Consider the following 17481-nt stretch of genomic DNA (forward strand, 5'->3'; position numbering starts at 1 on the left):
GTAAAGCACCAAGGTGAATCCTGAGTGACCTTACCTCCATAGAAGAATGAGGGTAAGGGTGGGGCAGAAACCCAATAGTGTTGGCATTTCAGAAGGGACAGTGAAGTTGTAGTAAAAGGCCTAAATAGACATTGTTGTCATAGGATGAAGCAGTAACTAGGGACCATTCATTCTACAAATGCCTCTGAAAGTAAGTATAGAAATGGAATGATGTACTTTGCAAAACAGTACAGTAAAGTCTTTAAAGTTTTGTATATAAAATGTATACATGAGCCGGGCAGTGGTGGTGCACATCTTTAATCCCAGTACTTGGGAGACAAGAGACAGGCTGATCTCCATGAGTTAGAGGCCAGCCTGGTCTACATAATGAGTTCAAGAACAGCCTAGATGGTTATACAGAGAAACCCTGCCCCCCCCCAAAAAAAAAAAATAAAAGACAAACAAACATATTTATGAATAGCTTTAAGAGTGAATATAACCTACTTGTTTAGTAATAAAATGTGCATCCATGTACCTACCATTCAGATTAAGAACTATCAAGTGTCTTTTATAATGAGCTTTTCTGTAAGCCTAAGCAGCAAAAGCATTTATTATCAAGATCTTTCCAGAGGTAGGAAGATAGCCCAGTTAGTTGGTCAAGTTGCCATGCAAGCATGAGGTTGTTCATTCTATCCTCAGCACTCATATAAAAAGCTGGTGTGGTAGAATGTCCTTGTAATCCCAGCACTGGAGAGGCAGATCCCTAGGAACCTCTGGCAACCAGCCTAGCCAAAACAGCTAGTCATAGATCTCATTAAGAGACCATGTCTCAAACAATAAGGTGAACAGTTCCGAAGGAATAATACCTGAAGTTTGTTGATGGAGTTTCTCTGTCCCACCAGCTGGCTCCCAAATAATCACATAGAGACTTATTATTGATTATAAATGCTCAGCTGATAGCTTAGGCTTGTTACTAACTAGCACTTACATCTTAAATTGTCAGGTCTTTAATTTTCATTTTTCTTTCTTTTTTTTGTTGTTGTTGCTTGTTTTTTGTTTGTTTTTTGTTTTTTGTTTTGTTTTTGTTTTTTGTTTTTTGTTTTTTTGAGACAGGGTTTCTCTGTGTAACAGCCCTAGCTGTTGGGGAATGTAACATACCTTAAAATAATATGTGTTACTTTTGTTTATGTTGCATTTGTTTAACTCTGTGAAGCTGTATACCTGTCTAAAACACCTGTCTAAAACAGCCTAGTAAAGCTCTGAATTGCCGATAATGAGGCAGGAAAAAGGATAGGCAGGGCTGGCAGACAGAAAGAGTATATAGAAGGAGAAATCTGGAAGGAGAAAAGATCAAAGAAGTAGCCAGAGAAGGAGGAGGACTTCAGGAGCCAGCTACCCAGCAACACAGCAAGCCACAGAGTAAGAGTAAAGTTCACAGAAGAGAATGGGAAAATCCCAGAGGCAAAAGGTAGATGGGATAATTTAAAGTTAAGGAAAAACCAAAAAAAAAAAAAAAAACCAAACAAAAAATGCCGGGTGGTGGTGGCACTCGGGAGGCAGAGGCAGGTGGATCTGTGTGAGTTCGAGGCCAGCCTGGACTACCAAGTGAGTCCCAGGAAAGGCGCAAAGCTACACAGAGAAACCCTGTCTCGAAAAACCAAAAAAAAAAAAAAAACCAAAAAAAAAAAAAAAAAAAAACTAAAGTTAAGAAAGCTGGCAAGAAACAAGCCCAGCTGAGGCCAAGCATTTATAATTAAAAATTAAGCCTCTGTGTGTGATTTATTTAGGAGCTGGGTGGTGGGCCCTCCAAAAGAGCAAAAACAAACAATAACACCCAGCTGTCCTGGAACTAGCTCTGTAGACCAAGCTGGCCTTGAACTCACAGAGACCTGCCTGCCTCTGTCTCCTGAGTGCTGGGATTAAAGGCATGTGCCACCACCACCCTGTAAATTAACCCATATTTCTTATCTATGCTCTGTCAAGTGGTGGTACCTTTTTTCAGCACAGCATGTTCATCTCTTGCTTCCTCTGTGTCTGGCTCATGACTTCCCATGACTCTGCCATTTTTCTTCCCATCATCCTCTTAGTTTGGCTCCCACCTAACCTCTTCCTGCCTAGCTATTGGCCAGTTGGCCAGCCAGCTCTTTATTAAGACAATGAGAGTAATACATATTCACAGTATACAAAAAAGGATTATTCCACAGCAGAAGTTGACCTCTGGCTTTCCTAGGCACGAGTGTATACTTATCCTATACATAGGAACACACAGACACCTGCACATACATATACAAAGATCTTTCAAAAGGAAGAAAACAAAGAAATGTGTATGAGCCATACATACTGATAGGAATCCTATATCTGTTATGGGCGCAGTACCCAGAATAATATGAAATAATAAGTCAATATGGTAGATTATACACCTATAATCACAGAACTCTCTAGGATGAGGCAAGAGAATCTCAAGTTCAAGGCCAACATGGGATACATAGCAAATTTGAGGACAGCATGAGCTACCTAGCAAAATTTGTCTCAAGAAAATAAATTTATAACTCAATATTTAAAAAGACAACCCAATTTTAAAATGAGCTCATACTGTAATCCCAGCATTTGGAAGGCTGAGACAGGAGGATTGTTAGACTACATAGTGAGTTCCAGGCCAGCAGAGGCTACAGTGTGAGATAGTTTGTAAAAAAGAAAGGGGTGGGGAGGGAGGAGGGTATAAAATTTTGAATATATATGTTTTTCTGGAGATGATATGTTAAATGGAATATTAATAAGCATATCGTCATTAAGTTATTTGGGAGTGACAAATCAAAGCTATGAGATAGCACTTTTCACTCACTAATGAAAGAAAGGAAGAAAGAAAACGAGAGAGGGAGGGAGAGAGAGAGACAGGAAGGAAGGAAGAAAGAAAGAAAGAAAGAAAGAAAGAAAGAAAGAAAGAAAGAAAGAAAGAAAGAAGGAAGGAAAGAGAACAAGTGTGATGTGGTACTCCTGCAATCCCAGCTCTCTGGAGGCTTCTGCAGGAGAATCAGGAAATAGAGGCTGGCCTGGGCTACAGAGCAAAACTGATTCAAAATAACAATAAATAAACTTTAAAAATTTTTCTGTGTTATCTGGTAACATTTTATCCAGTTTTACAAAGAAAAGTCTCCTAATAAGATACATTATATCCTTTATGTGGTCCCTCATAAATTGATTATTTTGCTCTGCCTGTAGTCAAGGAGAGTACAGAGGCCTCAAGTTCTTTATACCCTTCTTTTTAAAATTATTTATTATTATTACTATTGTCTGTCTGTCTGTAATCAGGCTTACACCAGTAGTGCTTTCTTTTACCTACTGAACCATCTTGTGGGTTCTTCATGCTTTTTCCTGATCTTTCTCGGGCTATACTGGATTCCCAAAGAGCATCTAAGTATAAGGCACCTTCTACAGTGTTAAATCACCTCCAATACCATCCACAGACCCTTAGAGCAATGTTACTCAAACTTTGAAACATATCAGAAACACTTAGGATTAAACACACACACACACACACACACACACACACACACACTCTGATGCCTGGGTCACACCAATTAAGTATATAACTATCTTCAATGATGAATAGACTAAATAACCATATCATCAGTATGTCCCTTTGGAAACTGATTGAAATATGAATAATAAATTTGATATAAAAATTTAAAAGTGAGCTCTGTAATGTAGTAGAAATGTATGGTCTTGCAAAACCGTGCAATTTGGTTTGCTACTGAAATTATCTCCAACTTCTGCAAATACTTTAAATTCCATACATTCCTAGCAAAACCCCATCTGGTAAAAAGGGTGACTGGGATCACAGTTGTGGGTTATAGTAAGATAATAAGTATTGTGAAGATGAATATTTCAGATTAACTTAGCAGGATGAGGTATGAGTGGGAAATGAAAGACAGAGAGATCACAGAGCAGCTGCTGTTTGGTAAGCCACAGTGGGACAAACCACAGACCAAGAGATAGAGGAAATGCTTTAAAAACACACAATGCTCCTTTAGTAGAGCGATTCATGCCACATATTAGAAGGCATTGTAATCTTACCCCTGGGACTCTGTCATAAGGAAACCGTTCCAAAGAAAAGATGACAGCTGTGCAGAGATGCTTATAGCTAAATGCTTTAGAGCCAAAAATTCTAATTTACCCAAATAGTCAGCAATATGAGAAGTGCAGGCCAATCTACGTATATCAAAGACAAGTGAGGAGAGAAAGGCAAAAATACAAAGAAAACTACTAACAAATCTATACTAAATAAAAGTAAGGATGTGTGCCAGGCGCGATGGCATATGCTTTTGGTCCCAGCATTCAGGAGGCAGAGGTAGGTAGATCTCTGAGTTCAAGGCCATCCTGGTTTACAAAGGTAGTCAAAGGGAATTTCAGGACAGCCAGGACCACACAGAAAAACCCTGTCTTGTAAAAAAAAAAAAATGTATAATTAAATGCTATAATTACAATGATATGTAAAATTATGTATCTATAAAAGTCAAAACAGTTTGCCATGAAAAGAGAAAGAATGCACTCTTTATTTTATACTTTTTGTTGATATTATTTTTGTTAAGTGCCCTTAACCACTGAGCCATCTCCAGCCCCCAGAGCATTCTTTAAAGAGTTAACATTTTGTTTGTTTTTTGAGACAGAGTCTCATGCAGCCCTAGCTGACTTCAAACTCAATGTGTAGCTGAGGATGGTCTTGAATTCCTAATCCTCTTGTCTTCATCTCTCAAGTTTTGAGGTTATAGATTCTAGGTATATATCACCATGCCCAGCTTATAATTCTTTCACAACATTTAAAAACATATTTAATTTTATGTGTATGTGTGCCAGTGTGTATATATGTGCACTACGTGCTTGCAGGATCCCTCTGTGATCAGAAAAGGCTCAATTCCCTGGGAACTGGAGTTGCAGTTGTGACTAGTTGTGAGCTGACATGTGAGTGCTGGAAACCAAACCCAGGTCTTCTGCCAGAGCAGTAAATGCTCTTAACCACTGACTGAGTCATCTTTCCAGCCTCTATAAAAATTTTAAATTGAGGCTGAGTGGTGGTGGCACACAACTTTAACCCCAGTTCTTGAGAGGCAGAGGCAGGTGGATCTCTCTGAGTTCGAGGCCAGCCTGGTCTACAGAGCGAGTTCCAAGACTACCAGGGCTACACAAAGAAACTCTGTCTCAAAAAAAAACAAAAAACAAAAACAAAAAAATTTAAATTGATTAAATGTTAACTCTTTAAAGAATGCTCTGGGGGCTGGAGATGGCTCAGTGGTTAAGGGCACTGACTGCTTTTCCAGTGGACCCAGGTTCAATTCCCAGCACCCACATGGCAGCTCACAACTGTCTGTAGCTCCAGTTCTAGGGGACCTGACACTCATGGCAAAATACTAATGCACGTAAAAAAATAAAAATAAATGCTCTGAAGTATAGTTAGTTCTAAATGAATGTCATAACTACAGATTGTGAAGTAATGCAAATAATTTTTGTATTGCGTTTGAAAAGAAAAGGACCTCTAAAGCCATATTTAAAAGCTATAGATGGGGGGCTAACAAAATGGTTCATTTGTTGAAGGTCTTTCCTTACTGCCAAGCCTAACAATCTGAGCTTCGTCCCTGAGACACACATAGCAGAAGGAGGGTACCGACTTCTACAAGTTGTTCTCTGACCTTACATACAGGCACATACATAAGTAAATGTAAATTGGAAGTTACTCTGTGAACTTGAGGCCAGCCTGGTTCAAGGGGAAGCCCCATGATAGTCTGAACGTATTTGGCTCCCATAATCTAATAGGGAATAGCAGTATTAGGAGGTGTGGCTTTATTGAAATAAGTATGGCCTTAGAGGAAGTGTGTCACTGTGAGGGCAGGTTTTGAGGTTTCCTATGCTCAGGACACTGCCCAGTATCTGAGTTGACTTCCTGTTGCCTGCAAGATGTAGCACTCTCAGCTCCAGCACCACATCTGCCAGCACAACGCCATGCTCCCCGTCATGATGATAATGGACTGAACCTCTAAAACTGTAAGTGAGCCACCCCAATTAAATGTTTTCTTTATAAGAGTTGCCATGGTCATGGTGTCTTCACAGCAATGAAAACCCTAACTAAGATAAGCTCTTTCTCAAAAAATTTTCTTTTAATTATAGACTTCAAAAAATAGGGGCTGGGTTTGTAACTCAGATGTTAGAGAGCTTGGCTGGATTGTACAAAGCCCTAGGTCTGATTCCCCAGCACCACATAAACCAAGCATGGTGGTACAAACTAGTCAGTAATCCAAATACAAAGGAGGTAGGGCAGAGGAAGGAGATCCAAAAGTTCAAGGTCACCTTCATCTACTAGCAAGCTTGGGCTACATGAGACTTTCTCTCAGAGACAAAACAAAAACAAAATATAACAAATGAAAGTAGGAAATAGTTGCCACTGTTACAATCCAATGAAAGTTTTTACATAAATTCAGTATGAGAAATCTGAAGTTTGTTAAGTGTTTCTATTTTCCGCAACAGCTGGTGTCAGACCTTGTTTTTCTGTTGGCTTAGCAGCTGCGCATGAATCTACTGATATTTTAATTATCGTCTGCCACCTCAAGCACAGCCCTACTTTGTGGCCTGGTGGGGCTTCCAGTCCTGCAGCCCTGGCTCTGCTGCAGCTGTATTTTGTAGGTTTAAATTAAGTCTCTACCATGCTATTTATCAATAAGACTCAGAAGTCAAAGGCTGGGGTGAAAACCTGCTAGTTCAGAGAGGCTGAGTAGCAACTAGCTGACCTTGCTTTTTGGCAGGAGACATCCAAAAGAGTCACATCTCTTCCCTTGTCCCAGAACCAAGAGAGCTTAAACTCCAGTTCCCACCCTTTCCTTCCTGAGTGTCTTCTCTATCCAAATTGTTGGCTTCTCTATGGCCAATACTGGTCAGCTAGTCGCTGGCTCCACCCCCTGATTCAATGTATAACTTCATTGGGCAGTCTTGGGTGTTAGAGTGCTATCAAAATATCCCAAAATAAGACCTGGAGCCAATTCTACATTTCTATTATTCTTTCAATGACACCTTTTTAAAACGACACTTTAATGCCCAAGCAGTAGAGGTGTACACCTTTAATCTCAGCAGAAGCAGAGGCAGGCAGATCTCTGTGAGTTAGAGGCCAGCCTGATCTACAAAGCAAGTTCCAGGACAGCCAGGGCTACACAGAGAAATCCTGTCTCCAAAAACAAAACAAAGCAAAACCCCACAGTTTCAAGCCAAAAGAAGTAGCACATGGCTTTAATCCCTGAACTCTGGAAGCAGAAACAGACCTGGAACTTGAGTTCCAGGCCAGTAATCTGATCTATACAGCAAGTTCTAGCCCTCTCTCAAAATAAGTAACTAATTAAAGGAAAAGGAAAAAAATTACACTTTTCAACCCAGTAGAACACTAAACAAAACAACCCACCAAACCTAAAAGCACAAATATAACTATAGTTCCAATACCCAGAAATAATCAGTTAATATTAACTATTAAGCTGAGGGTATAGTTCATTGGTACAGTGTATGCTTAGCAAGTACAAGGCCGTGGGTTCAATCTACTTCTTGTCTGCCTTAGTGACAGATGACCCTATGAAGTATTTGGAAATGTGTGGATTAAATGGGGAGCTTGGAAAAGCATATGAAGTGTGGACTAAAAGGTATGCCTTAGTTAGGGTTGCTATTGCTGTGATAAACCACCCTGAGTTTATTTCATCTTATAACTCTCACACCTCTCTCCTTCACTGAGGGAAGTCAGGGCAGTGACCTGGAAGCAGGAACTGAAGCAGAGGCCACAGCACTGCCCACAGTGAGGCAGGGTCCTCCCACTTCAACTATCAATCAAGAACATGCCCCCCAAAATAAAAAAAAAAATAACATAAAAATAAAAAAAGAGCACGCCCCACAGGCCTGCCCACACACAGCAGGTCTGGTGGAGGCATTTTCTTAACTGGGGTTCCTTCTCCCCAAATGACTCCAGCTTGGTAAAGTTGACATATAACTAGCCAGCACAGTAATCTTGTAGCATTTTAAATGTTTAGGAAAAGACAAGCAAAATATCCACTAGAAAATGGTGATTCTCTTTAATGTATAATTTCATAATATAAATTCCTATGGGGATCTAATCTACTAGGGAGCCTCTTGCACTGGTGGCTTGGTTTTGTTGTTTGTTTGTTTTCATAAACAATTGAAAATGTGGGGACTGAGGACAAAAAGAGAGTAGCATGCAGGAGAAGAGTGGCTAAGCTGAGGAGTGCGGCACTAAATAGTACCTTGAACCTGAGTCACAAGTGAATCTACAGGAGACAGCTCTCCGCGGGATGAAAGTAAAAGGGCTAGACTAATACTCAATAACATAATCTTGAGATTTAAAATCTAGGTACATGGCTCTCATACTCACAGGCCACTAAAGACTGATGAAGCTGTTGGATATTAGACAACAGTAAACAGCACGGCTCATGGGAAGTGCAGAGTACAGTGTATAATCCACTTAAAAACATTAAAAATAAAATTCTGCTGGCATAGTTTGACCCATGGTCCCCCAGTCTGTATCTATGACTCCTTTAAATTCTAGAGGAAAGAGCTGACCATGTCAAAAAAAACAAAACAAAACACAACACCTAGCATGGCATGGTGGTGTAGGCCTTTAATCCCAGCAGGAGGGTCTCTGTGAGTTCAAAGACAGCCTGATCTACATATGAGTGCCTAGACAGCCAGGACTACAAAGACACCCTGTCTCAAAAAAAAACAAAACAATACAAAAAACAAAAAAAAACTACCTGGAGGAACCTCAATGCTTGAAATCAATAACAATTAATGGGATTGCTTTTTTTTCTTATTTTAAGGATTCGTCATAATTCATCAGTAAGTTTAATTCAATAGGCCAGTAAATATTTCTTAATTCTTTCTAGGTACTAAACACTGACCTATCTGTTAGGGATAATAAGTCACTATCTCCGTACAGATCCTATTAAGTCTTATGAATGCACAGTCACATGGCGTACAAAATCAGCCCGTGATTTATTTATTTGTTTTTAATTTAATTTATTTGTATTTTACTTTTATTTTATGAGCAATGGTGTTTTGCCTGTATGTATGTCTGTGTGAGGGTGTCAGATTTCCCGGAACTGGAGTTACAGACAGGCATGAGCTGCCATGTGAGTGCTGGGAATTGAATCTGGAAGTGCAGCCTGTGCTCTTAACCGCTGAGTCATCTCTCTAGCCTCTTAGCCCATGATTTAAATCCCACCTCTTACGATCTCTAGGAGCAAACACACATGTACACACACATGCAAATAAATCTTTGAAAGTTTTCAAAAGTAACAACTGATAAATAAAACCAGCCAACCAACTAGAAACAAGCAAACCAAAAATTTCACCAAATCCCAACCTACTATTTCTTTACTGATAGAAAACTACGTCTTTGAATTCAGTGCCTACGTAGGTCTTGATACTCATTAATTTGTCTCTGATGGTTTAAAATATGTCTGGGCTGATGAGATGGCTTTGCTAGTCAAGGCACTCCGAACCTGACAATCTGAGTTCAATCCCTGAGATCCTTCCTACGGCATGTTCCTCAGAAATTGAAACATTTCCTCCAGAAGGGAAGGAAGCGCCTAGGGTGGCAAACAGGAGATAAACAAAGGTCACATGTCTGGAACAAACCCCAGAGCTATAAAAACTCGGAGGAATCTTGCAGGCCCCTACAGGGAGTGAACAGTACCGGAGTGGAGACTGGAGCAAAGTGAAAGAGATGTTCAGACTGGAGCTTCCTGCAAGCTTTGGAGACCCCAGGGCTGTTTCCCAGAGTCCTCACCCAGGATGCAGTGGGTTTCCTGGTGCTGCAGCTGTTATCCCTTCACTCACTCCTGCTAGTGAGCACGATAAAAAACTCATTAGCTCACCAAATTGGATGACATTGATATAATTGTTACTTTAGTCTGTCATGGGCTCCCTTTCTGGTGGGGTGTGTGTGTGTGTGTGTTGCTCCAGGAAAAGTCTGTCACACAACAGACCCATGTGGTAGAAGAAGAGAACTAACTCCTACAAGTTGTCCTCTGACCTCCATATGTATGTGGTGACATAAATTTACACACACACACACACACACACACACACTCTTATAAATGTTACTTTTTAAATGTCCACAATTTTATCTTACTTTGTTGTGACAGGAATCAAATTCAGGGCCTACCATATACTAGGAAAATACTCTTGACATTTGACCTCTGCACCTAGCCCAACATCTTTAATTTCTGATATCCCTTCAAGAATCCAGGTTTAGCTCTTCCACCCCTGAGTGGAGTGTGAAGTAAGGGACTCACTTCTGATAAATAGAATGGCAAAAACAATGACATCCATAGCTGGGTCTTAAAAACATGAGCATCCTCCCTTCTTCTTTCTTAGATAAGACCTCAGGAGAAGTCAGCTGCTCTGTCATGAAGACATTCAAGTTGTCCAATGGAGAGGGTCACAAAGAAACAAGCCTTTTGCTACAGCCACAAAACTCAGAATGGTAGCTAATCCTTGAGCCCCATTCACTGAAGCTTTCAATCGATCACAGCTTTGATAGGATCTAGATTGCAATCTCTGCAATCAGAACAAGCCTGCTAAGCCACTCCTCAAACCTGATCCCACAGACATAGTGTGAAATATAAACGTCTATTAGTATTTTAAAGTGATGATTTAATACATAATTTACTTACTGGAACTGACACATTAAATCATTATGTAAATTTTAAAGTGTAACTGTTTTGTAGTCTCTTTTAATTGCCTCTTTCCCTTCCTCCTCTTTACATATATATTTTAAAGATTTATTTATATTTTATATGTATATGCATGTTTTGGCTGCATGTATGTATGTGCACCACATGGATGATTGGTGCCCATCTCCACATATCCATCAGAAGAAGGCATCAGATCCCCTGGAACTGAAGTTATGGATGGTTGTGAACCACCATGTAGGTGCTGGGAACTGAACCTGGGTCCTCTGGAAGAGCAGCAAATGCTCTTAACCACTGAGCCATTTCTCCAGCCTCCCACTTCCTGTATTTTACCTCTTCAAAAGACTGTGAAATCCCTTTTATTCTGGTAGTTACACAGTCTTACACAGGTTCAAGATGGCTCAGTGGGCAAAGGCGCTTGCTGGCAAGCTCAGCAACCTGAATTCAATCTCTGGGATCCACATGGTAGAAGACTGATGCCCACAAGTCGTCATTGGAACTCCATAGGTCTCTCTCTCTCTCTCTCTCTCTCTCTCTCTCTCTCTCTCTCTCTCTCTCTCTCTTGTCTCTCTCTCTGTGTCTCTCTCTGTGTCTCTCTCTGTCTCTCTCTCTCTCTCTCTGTCTCTCTCTCTCTCTCTCTCTCTCTCTCACACACACACACACAAACACACACACACACCACAAAATAAATGAATAGTTAAATAAATAAATATAATTTAAAAATTAACTTCTAAGACTTTTTCCTTCTTCAGTGGATTAAAGAAAGATACTCTTTAGCTGTAGGTCTTTTTTTTTCCTGTTTGACATATTGGAGAGATATTTTGGATCATTCAGATCTTTCATCAACTTCACAGATAAGTATTTTATTTATGTATCATTTATATGCTGAAGTAGATTTTAAATGCATTTAAGAGCATCAGCTTGGAAAATGAAGGAAAACATTAAAAGCATAAATTCCACCCAAGCAGAGCTTCAGAGTACATGTGGATAAGCCTGTGAGCACAACATTTCCTGCTTGTAACCAGAGCAAGGACTTGTATTTGTTGATAGGTGTAGTGGAGAATGCATTAGAATAAGCAGGGTGGCACTGTGGGACTTGTGAGCATGATACATGACACCTTAGGTGTTGGTTTTACTCTGTGGTCTTCCTTGGTCAGCTATACTGGTCAGCAACTTTAGAATAAAGCCTTCCTGACAATACATCCTTGTTTGACAGACATTCTTTCACAGACAGTTCCTAGCAGAGTCTGGCACAGAGGGGAGGAAGTCGTATTGCCCCAGGGGTGCTCAGAAACTGCTCATGTCTTTGTGCATGGAATTACTTTCTCTTCCCTAGGGATTTTGAAAACCAGTGAATAGAGAATGGCTCTGAACTATCCATGCAGTATGCAATGAATGAGGAAATATCGAGGTTTCATTTACCAACAGAAATCTTAAAGGAGAAAGAACACATATCATGACCCTAGGAAAATCTCAACTTAATTTTTGCCTTGTCTGCATTACTGTAGACTGAAAAAGGAACCTTAGGTATTTGATCCAGTTGGCTGAAAAACTACTCTCTCTAAGGGGACTGACTGGCACATTGTTACATTTCCCAGCTGAATTTGTAATTCAATGTAATACCTAATGCCCTGATTCTTAAATAAAAATTAACTATTTGCTATGATGGTGACTCCTGCCTGTAATCCTAGCACCTGAGAGGCTAGGAAGAAAAATTGTCATGAAATTCAATGGTAACCAGGGCTATATACCTATATCTATATATCTGTATCAATTCAGTGGAGCTAATATTTATCTCATAAGATTATTGACAATAAGAGAAAATAAGTTACACTTAGTTTGGAAACATTAAGTGCTTAAATAAGTGGAAGCGTCTTAGGTTTGACTCTGAGTCCAAATGTCATGACTTAATATGTATTCATTAACTCACATTAGTTGTAAGTACCTGCCCCAGGACCAGCCCTATCAACAATCAGTCAAGGAAGGGGAGGGTTCAGAGAGCCCTACCTTTTACTTCAGAGCTAATGACTCTTGAAAGATTCTGGGAGAGGGTAGATCATTGTCTTTACCTGCCTCTGCTGAGCTCACCAGGCTCCAACAGATAGCTCCAAACTCTCTGGCACACAGATGGCCCTGGGTAATCTTGTTATATCACAAAAGAAACAGACATGAATGTGTGAGAGAGATCTGTGGGGAAAAGTGGAGGGTGTAGGGGTGACAGTGAGGTGGGAGGTGAGAATGGTCAGTTTGCAAGGTGTTCAGATGAGAAATGGTAAAAATGGTTTTAGTTATAGCATCACATGTACTTCCTCTCACAGAGAAGACACAGTAGTTTATGTTATCTGCACTTTTCCCCTCTCACTTCAGAATTACTTGTATAACTTTTACAACAGTATATTGTTATACTTGTTCTAATATATTATTAGTTATTATGCTATTTCCTTGTGTGCCCAACTGATAATCTTTATGTTTTCATAGGGAAAACAGTACCTAGGACTCAATAATATCTTTGGTTTCCAGTTTTGGAACACAGCCTCTGCAGATAACAGAACGATAACATATGTTAACAATTCTAAGTGGCTGTACATAGGAATACAACCTTTCTTAGAAATCGGGCTTTTGCAGATATAATCCATTTAATTTCAGGTCATTAGGTTGTGCCCTTAATCCAGTGTCATCAGAGAAGACAGCCATGTGAAGACACAGAGACAAAGGTGAATACTAAATAAAGATGGAGGCAGAGACTAGGGTGTCTTCAAGCCAAAGGCTGCCAAGGATTACCAACTGTCACCAGTAATGAGAACAGAGGACCCTAAAAAGAACCAACTATGCCAATGCTTTCATTTTAGACTTGTAGCTTTGATAACCTTGAAAGAATACATTTCTGAGAAGTTATCTAGTATGGTATTTTGTTATGGTAGCCCTAAGGAACTAATGCATAAGCATCTGGGTGTAAATCATTTATTTTTGAAGGTAACGTCCAGGAGCCACTGATTATAGGGTATAGAAGTGAGACAGGAAAGAGAAGGACCCTGATAGTGTGATTGTGAGTGGGCTGTCTTTGTAGGTAGAGCTCAACCATTTTGTGAACCTTTACATGAGGAAGTGTTGTCCTATCTCCAAGGAGGACATTGGCATAAATATTAGTGTATTAGTCTTCCTTGGCTGCTATAACAAATTACCTCAGACTTGGTGACTTAAAGCAATAGAAATTCATTCTCTCATAGTTTCAGAGGCCAAAAGTCTGCAACTAGCGTCACTGAGGGGATATTTGGCTTCTTGTTTCTGACACCCTTGGTGGCTGCTGGAAGTTCTATCTTTTCAGTTTATTAAGGTATATGATTTGCACAAAATGATTAATTCATCGTGGTATTTCGTAAAATGAATACAGCACACTTCAATCTTATTCCTCTCATCTTTTCATCCCTTCCACTTGCTCCTCCCTCCCAATTAATCTTAATTCTACCTTAATGCCTTAAAAATCTAGATGCCAGCCAGGCATACTGGCTCACACCTTTAATCCCAGCACTCTGAAGGCAGAGACAGGCAGATCTCTGTGAGTTCGAGGTTAGCCTGGTCTTCAGAGTGAGTTCCAGGACAGCCAGGGCAGTTACACAGAGAAACCCTGTCTCAAAATAAATAAATAAATAAAAATCTAGATTCCAAATATGTGAGTAAGGTGGTATTTTTTGAGCATAACTTATTTTAATACGACAATCTCCAGTTCCAACCATTTTACTGCAAATGACATAATTTCACTCCTTAAGGGAAAAAATAATTTTTTAAAAAATTTTATTTATTTATTTATTTATTTCTGAGACAGGGTTTCTCTGTGTAGCCCTGGCTGCTCTGGAACTCGCTCTTTTGACCAGCCTGGAACTCACAGCGATCCTCCTGCTTCTTCTACCTTCCCAGTACTGGGATTAAAGACATGTGCTACCACCACCAGGCTCAGCTACATTTTGTTTATCCATTTATTCAGTGATGATTAGCTGGGCTGATTCTATAACTTGGTTATTATGAATAGTGCTGCTTCGTTGCATTGCACTATTCATATCAATGAACATCTCCTTCATTGAAGAAGCTTGAGAGAGAAGGAATAGAAGAACCTGGGGAAGAGGCAGCTGGGAGAGCCAAGGGAGCCCATATTCTTATGCAGAGAAGGGAGGGGGGCGGGGAGAAAGAAGACAGAAGAGAAAATAGCAGCAAAAGTAGCCGAGAGATCCAGTGAGGCTAAAGAGGAAAACACTGTAACACTGTGTACACTTGGGAGATCCAGTGAGGCTAAAGAGGAAAACACTGTAACACTGTGTACACTTGGGAGATCCAGTGAGGCTAAAGAGGAAACCACTGTAACACTGTGTACACTTGGGAGAAAACCACAAAGTGGAGCTTCTTGGTTACCTTCCTATGACCAGCTTCAGGAGAATGTCACAGGAGGATCAGATGCCTCCCCAAAGGACTCAAGGAATCTAGTACAGCTCCTGCAACACTGTTAATGTAGTCCATTGATCCCTATCAGCCTGTATCCAGAAAAGCTCAGAGGGAGCCAAGAGGACATCAAGTACAAACTAGGCTTAACATTGGGTTAGTTGAGTGGGTGACAAGCTGGAGTGGACAGGATCAAGAAGCTGATTAGTGGCCAGGCGGTGGTGGCACACACCTTTAATCCCAACACTCAGGAGGCAGTCTCTGAGTTTGAGGCCAGCCTGGTCCAGGATGGCCAGGGCTACATAAGAGAAACCCTGTCTGGAAAACAAACAAGCCGATTAGATTAAGTTCATCTTAGCTTACTTATATTAAGTTAGCAGGAATCATGAAAGCTTCCATTTTAAAATTTGCTTTCAAACAAAAAGCTGCTTGGTTTCAAGACAGGAGAGAGTTAGCATGGCAACAAATGTTTAAAGATAACCCCAAAGATTTTACTTGATTATAAACATAAGTATAAAATGGGCAAAGAAGAAGATGCAGTTCCTTAAAAAGCCACCATGAGGGGGCGGGTCCTGAAGAAATGGCCCAATGGTCTAGAGTACTTGTTGCTTTTGCGTAGGGCCAGGGTTCATTCCCCACACCCCACTTGGTGGCTCACAACCATCCATAACTCCAGTTCTAAGGGATTTTTTTGACACCCTCTCCTGTACCAGGTATGTGGTGTATATACATACATGCAGGCATAATGCTCATACATATAAAATAAAATAATCTAAAATAAAATTTAAAAAGCTAGCACAGAGTTGGTTATGATAATAGAGAAGAGGAAGTGGAGACACAGGATGATAATTTTCCTGGAAGGAGAAAGACAAAACAGTAATTAAAATGAGAAAACATCATTAGAAAAAAGATAAAGAGTGAAGAGCTCTATGTGAATAGGCTAACAGGAAAGGAAGTACTAGGTGAAGGCAGAGGGGAAGATGGCTGAGAGAAGAGTAAGAAACATGGAGTTAGTTTTGACTAGGAATGGGGATGCCTCATCCTTGGAATAACTAGAAGGCAAAGCGAAGAAGGGGGGGTAACTTAGGTTCTGGGAGGAATTCAGGCGCTTGGTAAGAACACAGGCTTATGTTTTCAATTTGTGTGATGAAGTAATCTAACAGTGGGACAGGCTCTGCGAGACAGGGTGTGGAAGGAGAGCGAGAACAAGGAGAGAGTAGAAGGGAGGGAAAGCAGAAAGGACTAGTTTCTTCTCAGGCTCTGTAAGACGGCCACTGTTCATGACCTCAGTGTCCTCTGGGCCTCTTCTGGCTTATCTCACTAGCTCAGGGCTGTGAGGCCAACTGTGTCAGGGTTATGGTCAAGAACGATATGCTTTAGCCCGAGCACGGTGGCTCTACTCTGTAATCAGTACTTGGGAGACTGAGACAGGAGGTATTGAGTTGGGGATTAGTCAAATAACATCTCTCCACCCACCCCACCCACCCTTAATAGCCTTAAGTTCAGCTTTATGTGTTTTTCTTTTTTTATTTAATTTTTTTCATATTTCTTACCGACCTCAGTTCCCCCTCCCTCCTCTTCTCTCGCTCCCCCTCCCTCCTAGAGTTTTTCTCTTTTTCTTTTCTTTCTTTCTTTTTCTTTTCTTTCTTTTTTTTTTTTTTGTTTTTTTTAGAGACAGGGTTTTTCTGTAGTTTTGGTGCCTGTCCTGGATCTAGCTCTGTAGACCAGACTGGCCTCGAACTCACAGAAATCCTCCTGTCTCTGCCTCTGCCTCCTGAGTGCTGGGATTAAAGGCGTGCGCCACCACCGCCCGGCTTTTTTTTTTTTTTTTTTTTTTTTTTTTTTTAAATGCAGGACAGTCTTTGGGAGACAAGTACTTTAAAAACATATTCTTGCAATGCCTGTATCTTCCAGTAAGAATTAACGATTTGGTCATAATTACTAAACAGACAACGCTATCTTGATCAAACGGTTAAGAGAATCCTAACTCTGCAAGTCTCACTAATATAGTATTTTCTCATATAATGGTTAAACCCAAAGCAAAACGATTGCACAGTAAAACTATAGACTTTTTCTTTAGACAGGTCTACCCTGTGTAGACCCCCTTGAACTCATAGAGATCCACCTGTCTCTGCCTGCAGAGTGCTAGGATTAAAGACCTGCGCCACCACCTAAACTAAGAAGGGCGTGAGAAATCACTCTTCATTTGGAACAAACTCCCCGCGCCTGTGCAGAGGCCAGCTGCTAATAAAGAAGCTGCTCTCCGCCCTCTAGAAGATCGGGAAGGCGAATACCCGCAACAGAATGAGCCACGAGATGCAAGCAACTGAAAAGGCCA

This window comes from Peromyscus eremicus, chromosome 1 (assembly GCF_949786415.1).
Source record: "Peromyscus eremicus chromosome 1, PerEre_H2_v1, whole genome shotgun sequence".
In the NCBI taxonomy this organism is placed as follows: Eukaryota; Metazoa; Chordata; class Mammalia; order Rodentia; family Cricetidae; genus Peromyscus; species Peromyscus eremicus.